Source organism: Equus asinus, chromosome 25 (genome assembly GCF_041296235.1).
Source record: "Equus asinus isolate D_3611 breed Donkey chromosome 25, EquAss-T2T_v2, whole genome shotgun sequence".
Lineage (NCBI taxonomy): Eukaryota > Metazoa > Chordata > Mammalia > Perissodactyla > Equidae > Equus > Equus asinus.
In genome coordinates, this window is record NC_091814.1 from 28,216,117 (window position 1) to 28,228,920 (window position 12,804).

The window sequence follows — 12,804 nt, forward strand, 5'->3', positions numbered from 1 at the left end:
ATTCGAAGGCCTTTTCATGTTAGATCATAGTTAGTTATGCAAGCCAAGTGTGTTGGCTGTTTTGTGTCTGTGTTTCCTCAGCCCCTAAAACAATGCCTGTAAATTTGTACTGAACTGATTTAGTTTGAAGTATCCTGACTTCAAATGTAGACTGCGTTAACTAGGGCATCCTGAATACACCATGAGAAGACAACGTCTGGAAACCAGGCTCTGTGCTTTCCTTCCTTTTAATTACTCTGAACACACAGCAGGCAAAGTCAGCTGCACAGCCCAGAGTTGTGATGAATGGCCTCGGCTGTGTCCGTGGCTTCCCAATCCTCGAGGTACTTCTCTGAGTGTCTCGTATGTGGTAGGTGTTTAACAAATATTTGGGGGTTAAATGAGTTAATGCAGACAGTGGATATGATGATGATAATCAGTTGCTTTATTTTCAGTCGATTGATTTCTGAATTTCTACTAACTGTACAGGACCCCACCAGCATGGTGGTACCGTCCTCTCTAAGAGTCTGGGGTTTACTGTCACCAGAAGCAATTTGGCAACGTGTCCTGTAAGGCTAATACCCTCTCTGGATTCTTGCAGCACCACTCAGTGGGAAAAGTCTATTTGACATTAAGTTTGGTTCAAATGGAAGGTGTATTCTACAGTGTAGCTGATTTCCAAGAGTGGCTATTCAAGATTCAACAAGTGATCCTTAGTTGCACTGAAAGAGCTGTGTATATCATCAGTTAGAGCTACCTAATTGCTGTAGCTATGCCTGTTTCAGTCTGAGAGGGAAAAAATAAGGAAAGAAAAAACAGTACTTTCCAGGTGCTTGGAAAATTGTTCAATAAGTAATCTTGTCACAACTCTTCCTCTGTGACATACCACCCCTCACCCATCGCCCTTAGGGCTCGCACATTGAATCTGAGTAAGTGATTCTTACCATATGTTAGTAGGTATTTGTTAGATAACGTGAAATACACTATTTCTCAAAGGTTTACATTTGGATGCTGAATGAAGCCAAAGAATGAAGTTCTAATTGTAGAATTTCAGGAATCATGGATCTATGTTGGGAGTCAAAGAGCAAGGCAGCAGGGGTGGGTAGAGCGAGAATGGGGATTTTCTAGGCTTCTCCAACTCCACATATAGCTGCTTCTGCCCAGAAGAAACGAGAAGGATCATTACCGGGTCGAGAATATAAATCTAGCAGGATCTCAGTGGATCTGGCTGCACTTTCAGCAGAAGGTACTAGCCTGTGGTTCTTTTCCAACAAAGTCTTTAGTCCTAGTCTCTCTGTACAGTTTTCTATTCACAAAACAAAGACAACTTTGGAAAATTTGAAAGGAAATACATCAAGACAAATTGCAAAGTCGTATGCGAGAGACAAGGAAAATGGAGATGAAACCCAAGCCTTTCAGTGTCACTTCTATAAAACTAATCATACTTTGGTCATACATAACACCTCTCTGCCTTATGACAAATGCTACTTTATGAATGTGCTCCCGCATCTTAACATATCAGTACTGACAGATGGGAAATGTTGTTATACTCCTATGGGAAAACTGGAATATATGTTAGTTTCTGTCTAACTGGAACCAGTGATGGCATGGGCTGAGAGCAATCACCCACCTCCTGATCTTCCATCAGGTGTTTGCCCTTTATAAACTTCAGATATTTCTTTTGCCATCTGTTTCATTTGATTGTGGCAATCTAATCATCGCTGGATCCTTAATTACATATTAAAATCATTAGATCCTATTTAGTGAGAGAAAAGAACACACGACTTTTATCTGTATTTCGGTATTACTTATATAATCCATAGAACCCTCAGAAGTCAATGTATCCCTGATTCTCATCACCAGATAAGGACAGAAGATCATTTATGGTCAGTTAATCAGAAGGTAAAACTGTTAGAACTTTGCTTTGTGTCCTTTAGTTTTAAACTCATAAGATGATAAATAGTCATAAACATTCAGAGTTAGGAGAGGCCTGGAGACCTCGCAGCCCTGATGTTATACGTGAGGAAACCAAGACCAAGAAGAAGGAAGGATCACCAGCTGCTCCTCCGGCCTCACCGCCCTCCGCAGTACAGCACCCTGCCACAGAGACTTTCCTTGAAACAAAAAGGAAGAAATCAGCTGTTTCTCAAAACCTTTCCAAGCCAGAATCTGAAGGTTCTATTTACTCAGCTGGGTTGGGGTGTGGTGAATAATTAAATTCAGCAGGAATGCACTTCAAAATAAAAATAAAAACACAGCCCAACCCCTTTGGCTCAAGTCCTGAGACCTCAGAAAAGAAAACCCATGAACATTTGCTAGAGATCAGAAAGCCTTTCTGTGCCTGATACAGGACTCCACACAGCTGTTGCAGAAAGGGGCGGGGGGGGGGGGGGTTTATAGTCAAACAAACGACTCCTTGTTTTTTAATTTTTTAAATTTTCAACAATGTTCTTACATCAACCAACATCCCCAAGGAAGGATTTTAGGAAAAATAAACAACTTTCATCATCATATAACTTACATCATATATGAAAAAATGTCATCTTCAACTTTGCTTTTCTTAATAACTCATGCCAACACCGCTCCACCCCTAGAGCATACTTTAGATACAGTGTATTCTTCTAAGACAGCCAGAGAGAAGGTGGGGGAGGAGGAGGGATTCTTAGGATACCTACTCAAGGCATGCCTTATTTGTATAAAAATGATGAAACCAAGAAAATTATGCCCTCTTGTGGCTGATTTGTTCTAGTTCACAAATGATCAACAGTACTCTATTATTTCCTGAAACTCAAACAGACCTATATTCCAAGTGGAATTAAACTGTTTCTTTGTGCAATAACTGGAGAGAACAGGTCCATGCAGACCGCAGGATGGCATTCCAAGACTTCTCCTTTGTTCAAGGTCATAGGCAGCTGCTTAGCGACAACGAAATCAGTATTCCTAAAAACGGGGAAGATTTTTCCAAAATAACCCACAGATTCTTAAGGATATTATAAAAATGTCTTCCAAATAAATGCATTAGATAGAATTTCTTTCCTAAATAGTGAGGTTTGTTTTGGACAAACTTAAGCCATCAGTTTCCACAAATAGGAGAAAATTCCTGATTTCCTTTCCGACTGTATTTGTGCCTCTGTTTCTTTAGCTGTGAGACAATGCTGATTTTTCCATTAAAAAAAGTAAAAAATAAACCAATGAAGAGAAGACTGATTTTCATTCTGTGTGTATTTTTTCTCTTCTTTTCCCTTAGTTTACACAGAAATGAGTATATAACAAATGTGTTACATCGTATGAGTTGCGGATATAGGTAATTTCATGATACCACAAAAAATGCCCACCGTGTTGTCCTAAAAGAGCAAAGCGGACACGGGTTTAGTGGGAAATGACCTCTGCTGATTGAGAGAATGACTCTCACATAACTGTGATTTCAATAACTTGGCAAGTAAGTGAATGTCAAAGATTTAAAACCGGCCAGGTTGCTAACTCCTTAGTCAACCCTATAATGATAATCATAATTATTGTTTTACATGCAAAGAAACTTAAAGTTAAGTCATTTAAATCACATCTTTTCCATTTGACCGGATCTGCGTGCGTAGCGAGTGGGCCAAGGGACCATTTCCTAGCTTGCATCCTTTATGTCGCAAGTTGTGGCTGAAATGGACCAAATTATGTTTTACTCATTGGAAAGAATAAGTACGACTTTCCAAAATTTAACACACAGCGTTCTTGTTTTTCTAAGCTACTGCTAAAATGGAATCCTGTTCTTTATCTCGTTCAATGATCATTCTCACCTTTAAAGCACAGATAGACTTTCATTAGAATTATCACTTGCAAAGAGCATTCATAAAACAGTTCAAGATTTTTAATTTTATTTGCTGTTACTTTAGTGAAAAATAATGAATCACTATAGGATACTATTAACAAATTGAATTCTCTTTCTTTCTGACATTTCAGTGAAATTTTCTTTTCCTGTGTAAAGCAAAGATTTACTTCCCAAATTTTATTCATGTGTTTGCCAAAAAAGTGTCTACATTAAAAATATATGAGGATACATTTATCTTAAAAATCATCTCTAATTTTATCCTATTTAAAACTTCCAATTCAAAGAATGTAGCCAATTTTAAAACACAAAAGCATGGCCACTGAAATATTGCATGAAGAAATAAAATTAACATGTCGCTAATTAAGAATAAAAGGCAAGTCATTCATAATAATGAAAGTCAATATTTTAAGTTACGATGTTGTGGATAGCATGCCCAATGTTAAAAAGGGTGATCTGCCAATATTAGCTATTAAGACATTCTAAATTTAAGATATTAAAACAGTGGGGTGCTGGTTAGTGAATAGATAACCAAATAAAACAAATTAGAAGTCCAGAAAACAGATTTAGATATATGTTATAATCTACGTATCTATTGGGAATTTTTCTGGCTCCAAAGTTGAGTGGACAATAAATGACTCCCTTTCTAAAAATTGCTTTTGTCGTGTAGCATTGGAAATACAAAAAATAGTATATACCAACACACACACGTGCAATAAAATAGAATTCACACTCAAGATACGGTACCCAACTTCAGAATTAGAACATTACAAGTATTTTTGAAGTTATCTATGCATTCCTCCCTGATTCCATCCTTTTGCCTACCACACAGAATTAAACAATATTCTAAATTTAGTGCTTATTTTCTCTTCTGTTTATCCCCACATAGGGATATGGCTCTAAACAATATATTGCATGATGTGTTATTAGCTTTTTATAAGTAGTATCAGCTTCATAAAAACGGTAATTTTCTGTGACTTTCTTTACTCAGCACTACGATTCATCTTCCCTAGTGTGTGTGCTATTGTTTGTCTACTTTCATTACTTTTAATTATATGATTGTGCAAATATATCATGAGTTATCCATCATCAGATTGATGGCTGGTTGTTTCCAGTGTTTTGCTATTACTAACAGTGCTGCATAAACATGCTTGTATACGTCACCTTATTTTCGTTACCCAAGTTCAAGTCTGTCTCAAGGCCTTTGTGAGGCAGTCCTGATCACAGAAACCAGCCCGAGTGTGTCAAACCAAAGGATTTAATATAGGGAATTGGATGAAAAGATATTGGAAGGAGCAAGGGGGCGGGATCTGCAAGAGTGAAAGGAAAGGAAGAATGATACTCAGAGATCAGACGCTACTAATGCCCCAAGGCTGAAAGTCTCTGAATCCACCAGCTGCTGCACTGTTGGGTGTGGTGTTCCGGTACATAACGGATCTGCTGAGATGAGCTGCTTTGACCAGGCCTGGGCTTCTGAAAGGTGTTATCTCTGCAGTGCTGGAGGTAGAAACAGCTTGACCCCGTTATTTCTCAACCTGCAGCTGCCAGAAACTGCCAGGACCTGCCTCATTCTGAGAGCCAGAAGCATAAAGCATTTCCGTTTCTCTTGCCTACTGATCTCCTGAAAATTTCTTCTCCTGACTGAATCTTACCAAGGGCCAGATGGCAAAGTAGCACAAAACGTAATTTTCAGATTCCTACGCTCTGATAAAGTATTAAAGGGGAGATGTTGGGTTCAGAGATCGGCAAATAAGCAACACAAGCCCTCACTTCTAACTGAAAGCAGAAAATTTAGCTTAATTGTTCTCAGGTAAACTTGGCCAAGTAGTGATTTCTCAGTCATTTCAAATTTAATAACATTCAAAGCCAGAGTTCTTCAATTCTTTACTTTCTCTCAATCATAGTATTTAAATTCTAAGGGTGGATAACTAAATCCAAGAGTTGGAAAGAGGCCTACTCATTTGCTCGGGCCACCACAACAAGCAGCACAGGCTGGGTGGCTTAGACAGCGGAGAGTCATTTTCTCATCGTTCTGGAGGTTAGAAGTTTGAGATCAGTGTGTTGGCAGCCTTGGCTTCTTCTAAGTTCTCTCTCCTCGACTTCTTGGCTCAGAGACGGCCGTCCTCCTGCAGTGTCTTCACACGGTCTTTCTTCTGTGTGTGTGTCCCGATCTCCTCTTCTCATAAGGCATCCGTTATATTGGATTAGGACCCACCCACATTGATATCGACCCTGACATCAGTTTCCCCACGTTAAACCCAGCATATATGGGGTTAAAACCAAAACACTCATTCCCTGCTTACTCTCTGGCTTCCTGGCTCCAGAATCCACTATCCTCCATGGAGACGGACACCGTCAAGGACAAGCACCTGGACTATCTCCTCCCACAAAGAGATACAGACTGGTGGGAAAGCTGCTGACCAGCAAGGTCACAGGCTTCCTCCTCTCTGTAAATGTCTCAAGGCCGAAGACAGGCTGGTTGGGAAAGCTCCGACCAGCAAGGCCATATGCTCCCCCTCCCCTACCTAAAACCCCAAATAGAAACCCTTCCTTTTAGCTTTTTGGGGAGTTTGGGATTTCAGCGTTAGCTGCCCTCTCTCCTTGCTCAGCGCTGTGCAAAAATAAAGTTCCTACTTTCTTCCACCACCCCCGGTGTCAGAGATTGGCTTGCTGCGCAACGGGTGAGGGAACTCACTTCAGGTTCAGTAACAATTTGGCACCCCAGATGGGACAATGTCCCAGGTGGACGTCTCGCCTGTGGCACACCGGCCTCTGGCTAAAGGCCTCTCTTGGAAGCTGTCCTGCAGCTGCCTGAGCCCCTTGTCTCAGGGACAGCCCCAAGTGACTGGCTGCTAGCCAGACGTTGGCCCATGGCGCTTTTGCTTTGGTGGTGGAAGAAACCAGGTTTAGGACATAGGAAGACGTCTCTTGTAAGTAGCTGGTAGTTTTTGTTTTTGTCTTTGTGTTAACCTTCTCCAACAGGACCGGCTGGAAATAATGGGTACCCTGGCAGCCCTCTGGGCTCCATTTGTTTTGAAGTCGCCGCGATGCCCCGGCCAAATTTTGGTAAGTGCCCCGGGTGTGCACAACCGAGGTCCCTTGTCCTTGCTCACTTGGGAAGATCTGCATGGCGCATCTTCATTTGTTGGGCACCCACCGAGTGTAGGACACGGACTAAGCTGGGACTGGAGGCGCTTTGGTTTTTGGTTTTGGTCTTTGTTTTGGCTTCCGTTTGTGGCCGAGGGTTTTTGGGAATGTGCGCTTGTTTGGTATTTGTTGTTATCTGTCCGTTTGTCTGTCCTTTTAAAGGTGTCAACATGGGAGATGCTGCATTTATCCCACCTAAGAGCCCCTTTGGGAAAAACTTTGGCTGGTGGTCGACCTAGAGCTATAAGCCAATGTCTAAAGAGGGATGATTTTCTTTTGTAACACCATGTGGCCACAATATTCTTTAGACTCCGGACAGAAAAAAAAATGGCCAAACGATGGATCGTCAAGTTGGGAAACTTTTAGAGAGCTCTTATGATAAACAACTGTTTTATTGGCACCTATGAAAAGCCCAAATTAAGAGGAAACTATAATGACTAGTCTTAAGAACTTAATCCAACTTGGGGTCTCAGCTTCTCGTAGTCTTACAGATGCTAATGAAAATGTTAAGTTAACAAAGAGAAATCAGAAATGGAAGAGTCACAGGACTCGCCCCAATGGGATACATGGAACAGATATGGATGAAGTTAAAACAAAGGTTTTAATGAAACACTGCCTAAGGTTGGATGGGCTAAAGGGACCGCCCTATTGGCTCCCCAACATTAAAGGACATCAGACAAACCTGTTCTATTTACCCCAGTTTGAAAAATTTAAAAGGTCAGGAGGCAGAAATCAAAGTGAGAAACCTGACCAACAATTGTTTGGGGCAACAGTTAGGCTACTGAGATTAATAAGACTATAAAGATTAAAGTGTTTAAGCTAATGTTATATGCGAGGTTATGTCAACTTCGCCTGGATGTTTTCTTTGGGAACAAATGTTATGTCTAACTAGGAATGCTTCTGCTGAACAATATTGTAATACCAAAACCTGTTAATAGAATTCTAATGTAAGTTATAATTAAAAGTATAAGGGTTAGTAAAAGTAAGATAAAGTTTTGTAAAAATTGATATACTTAAACAGGCCAATTTCAGTTCACACAAACTGGTGTATGCAATTGGAAAAGCTAGCTGCAACAATGGGGAGGCTGTTTTAATCTTTTGAGGCTTCTAAATAATATTAGAAATACTTTACTTCCTCTTTAAGAGAAAATAATTAAATAATTAAACATGCCAGCAGCCAACTCAAATCTGCTGCTTTTTTCTACTCTCTTGCTGAGCTTCCCAGCAAGCTGAGCTTCGCTTCAACTCCCCCAAAATTTATGATCTAAAATGGAACGAGTAAAAATAAGTAAACTTCTGAGATAATTTAGAATTGTAATGGCCATTCTGAAAACCCGTTTCAGAAGAGGGTTCAAAATCTCTCCTAATGGAATGCAGTCTTTAATGAATATGCAAAAACTTCTAAGAGACAAGGTTATTTAACATGATATAAAATGATCTTTGATGAATAAAAGCCTGTTTAAGTTTGCTGGTTTCATTTAAAATGAACATGTCCTCAAAGTTATCAGCATTGGCTATAATGCAGACATACAGCCTGGGTTTACTGGTCAAATGAGCTCATGTCATCTCTGTCACAAAATTTATCAGCAAAACTCACAACTCAGTATAATAGCTAATTTTGCTTAATGTCTCATGGAGTTTTTGTAGACGATCTAAATATAATTGTTAAGAACAAGTAAACTAAATAAATATACATATAATTATATGTATAATAATTATGATATATGTATTTAAACAACTGAGGATAATACTTCACTGCTGTAATGTCACATGAAGTTTTTAAGAGTAATTGTTAAAACTGGGTAAGAGTTTTAAGTACAATAATTATGTTTTATAGTCTGTATACTTAAAAAACAGCTTCCAAAATCTTTTTGGAAACTTAAATTTTATAGTTTTACTAAGTTAAATTAAATAATAACGGTTTGTTGGGTATCTAGGTCATTTCCAAGTAAGATAAAATATTAAAGGTTAACTACTAAGCATATATTTATCTGCCTTTGGTTTCTTATATCAAAGAGACTAAAAAATGCTTAGGTTTATTGATAAACATGCTTTATTTGTGCTGAAAAATTTTCCATGAGGAAACATATATTTCTAAAAGGTCTGTATACAAGGAAAGTAAAATATATGTTTTCAGTAAAAAGATACAAAGAATGGGAATATTTTTGTTTCTTGAGTTGAGAAAGATAAATTTGTCCTAAAGTGCTGGGACAAATTCTGAAGGTAAAAAAGTAACCAAAGGTTTGTAAAAGGAAAGCCCTAAAGAGGTTTATGTCTGGTCAAGTTGGCCAGGAGTAAAGTAAATCCAATTAAGTAAATAAACTTATATGTCAAAAGTAAACTGACACAGGGGCTGGCCCCGTGGCCGAGTGGTTAAGTTCGCGCGCTCCGCTGCAGGCGGCCCAGTGTTTCGTTAGTTCAAATCCTGGGCGCGGACATGGCACTGCTCATCAGACCACGCTGAGGCAGCGTCCCACATGCCACAACTAGAAGGACCCACAACGAAGAATATACAACTATGTACCGGGGGAGCTTTGGGGAGAAAAAGGAAAAAATAAAAGCTTTAAAAAAAAAAAAAAAGTAAACTGATACAAAATTAAAACTTGGTTTCCTCTTTCTTAAAAGGATAATTTTCCTAAATTTTTAATCTGATCTTTATAAAAAGATTATAAAAAGGCTGTTTTTTGTTGACTATTTTAACTGTTTCCCCTTGACTGTTTCTATTGTCACTTTGAATAGATACCTGAACATGGTTTCGCAGTGAACTTTGTCTCCTATCTAAACAAATGTTTTAAAGCTTTTAGTATTTCTGACAAGCTTCCCCACACACACAAATATTCAAGTCTTGAATAAAAGCTTTCTTTTTACCTGGAAGAGGAGAGAGAGTTTCTTTGGGGATTTTCAGAGGGCCCCTGGGACTTCTCAGAGAAAGCTCTCTTCCTATAAGAAAAATAATGCTAAACTAATAAGCCTTATTTTTTTTTGTTAAATTACATGAGAAACGTTGTCAAATAAGTAATGATAAGCTTTCTTAAATGGTATTATGTAAATGAGTGTTATTGATACATATATTTAAAAAATTATCTGAGCTGTTCTGATTGCCAGCTATAATCCTGGTTATTATCTCAAAATGTTGTATATCACAGACATGGTCAAATGCCTTTGTCAATTACCATTTTTGTACGTTTTGTTATTTGTGAACAGTGGCTATTTTACTTTGATGTTTTGGCAAATATGTTTCATCTGCAGAGAAATTCATGGAAAGGACTCTGACACTCTGGAATACAGGTTTCCAGTAAACGTTCAGATTGTAAAACTAAACTGGGTAAGAATTACAGAACTCCAACAGAGAAACTGATGACCTCACAAACTGCTGACAGAAGATTAAGATCAAGAACCGATTACACAGGACAGAATAAACTGATAGGGATGATTATAACTTTAATGACTTTTTGATTGAGATATTGCTGATTTTTGATGTTTTGCTTTTTTCAGAGTGAAGAAAACTTTTTTTCTCTATTCTCTGAAAGAACTATGACTTGCAACAATTTATAAACAAAATTGAAACATTTGTCTTTTCCTCCCTATCTGAGCCCCCCAAAACGCAAAAACTTCTGATAAGTAAGTATTCTTATTCTTATGGCAATATAGTTGTTTGCATAAGTGCAATAAGAATCTGTTCTTCTTTCAACAGGACACAATTGGAAACAGTGGTTATATTACCAAGGCTTTGACTGGAACATCATGTTTGAAAAAACAGATGGGCTTGAATATAACAAGACAGCTTTTGAGGAATGAAGGTTGACATTCTGGAATAAAGCCACTTGGAAATATTGGCCTGGTACTGTGCTTATGGGTTCTGTAACCTGGTAAGGTTGAGCAAAGAATGTCACTCCCTCTGGCAGGTACCAGGAACCTCAATATTTTGGGGAACCTCACGAAGAGAGAGATTCACCCAAATCTGCAGGTACTGCAGGCAGAATGTGATACAGGTCCTTTGCTTGGCTTTCCTTGAGAGGCCTTTAAAGATCAACCTGAGATTCCATATAAGGTTCCAGCAAAGCAGATTTAAAAGAGCCTATATGATAAATTACTATTCTTGCTATGCTTATTAAATAGTTAAATAATTATGCCAAATTTATTAAAACTATACATTTTGCAAACCAGAGTGAAATTGAGGGTGATTTTAGGGAGGAAGATTATGTTTCAATGGACACTATAATACATGTTTATAGATATTAGACTTTAGTTTTTTCAATTGTCTTTGAAATTTTTATTTTACTTCTGTTAACTGGACTGGATCTTGAATTCTTCACCTCCTGAAATATCTGGCTAAAAACCTCCAAACTGAGATTTTCAGGGTTTTTTCCCCCATTATTTTCATTTAGAGTCATTGAAAACTAAATGTGCCCTTTTTCTAAAGCCTTACAAACTGAAGCTGGAGGACCTAATAGAAACTTCAGAGAGATTCATGTCTGCTGCTGTGTAAGCCACTCAAAAAGCTACCTGAGTGCCCGATGACACCATGAGAGACATTTCAAACTGCAGAAGATGCTTCGACCCTGACTTCCAGGACTCTTGATTGGCTGCCCCCTGGGCTCAGAAACTGGTTTATAATTTGCTCCAACGATTAACCTCGTTTTTCTCTTTTTGTTTCTCTAGAAAAACTTCGTATTAAATACCTGGTTACTAACTTACATGATACAGGCCCACCTTCAGGAGCCCACCAGCATCACCGCCTTATTAAAAGACTGGTTCAATGAGATGAAATGACCTATGCCCCATTTCAGCAGGAAGTAGCTAGATCCGTCGCCGCCCCAAATCCCTCAAGATTGAGGGAGGACATAAAATAGGGGGGAGTTGATATCGACCCTGATATCAGTTTCCCCACATTAAACTCAGCATGTATGGGGTTAAAACCAAAACACTCATTCCCTGCTTACTCTCTGGCTTCCTGGCTCCAGAATCCACTATCCTCCATGGAGACAGACACCGTCAAGGACAAGCACCTGGACTATCTCCTCCCGCAAAGAGATACGGGCTGGTGGGGAAGCTCCGACCAGCAAGGCCATATGCTCCCCCTCCCCTACCTGAAACCCCAAATAGAAACCCTTCCTTTTAGCTTTTCGGGGAGTTTGGGATTTCAGCGTTAGCTACCCTCTCTCCTTGCTCAGCGCTGTGCAAAAGTAAAGTTCCTACTTTCTTCCACCACCCCCGGTGTCAGAGATTGGCTTGCTGTGCAACGGGTGAGGGAACTCACTTCATGTTTGGTAACAACGTGACCTCCTTTCACCTCAGTTACTTCTTCAAAGGCACTGTCTTCAAACACAGTCACAGGCTGAGGTACTAGGAGTTAGGACCTTGTCATATGAATTTTGAGGGGGACACAATTCCGTAACAAGAGGGAAGGGAATATGTTGTTTCTAGACATTTTCTTTCTTCCACTGGAATACACTCAAATGAATACAAAGTCCCCTCCTAGTGTTTATCCTCTTTTCCTACTGTGTCTCTTGAGTACCCATCATCCAGCCATAAGTTCTTCTCGGGTTGTTCTTTGTTCTAAATGCAAGGCTCCTTTGGGATCATCAGCCCCCTCTCAGATCCTTACATGCCACGTTCTCCCTTGATACTCCAACGTCTGTGAAAAATAGGGGATGGGAATGCTGGTGGCTTTCTTGGGTCCTCCTATGGCTAAACATGTGAGTCTCTCGCTTCTACTTACCGACTCTACACCTTGAATTATGGTGCACAACTGTAAGGCTGCTAGCTCCAGAGGTCCAGAGGTAAGGCCCTAGTCTCCTTTACTATGGTCTTACCAAATATACAGGATATTTTATCATCCCCAGACTTGGTCAAACCTT

General features: G+C 39.3%; 1 long non-coding RNA gene across 1 annotated transcript; it reads left to right on the forward strand.

Annotated features, from left to right (window-relative positions):
• Nucleotides 1-3,828: 3,828 nt before the first annotated feature.
• On the forward strand, nucleotides 3,829-12,154 carry LOC139042020 (uncharacterized). The gene is made up of 2 exons (XR_011498211.1): nucleotides 3,829-6,862; nucleotides 7,106-12,154. It is a non-coding gene; the product is annotated as an uncharacterized lncRNA (long non-coding RNA).
• Nucleotides 12,155-12,804: the final 650 nt, after the last annotated feature.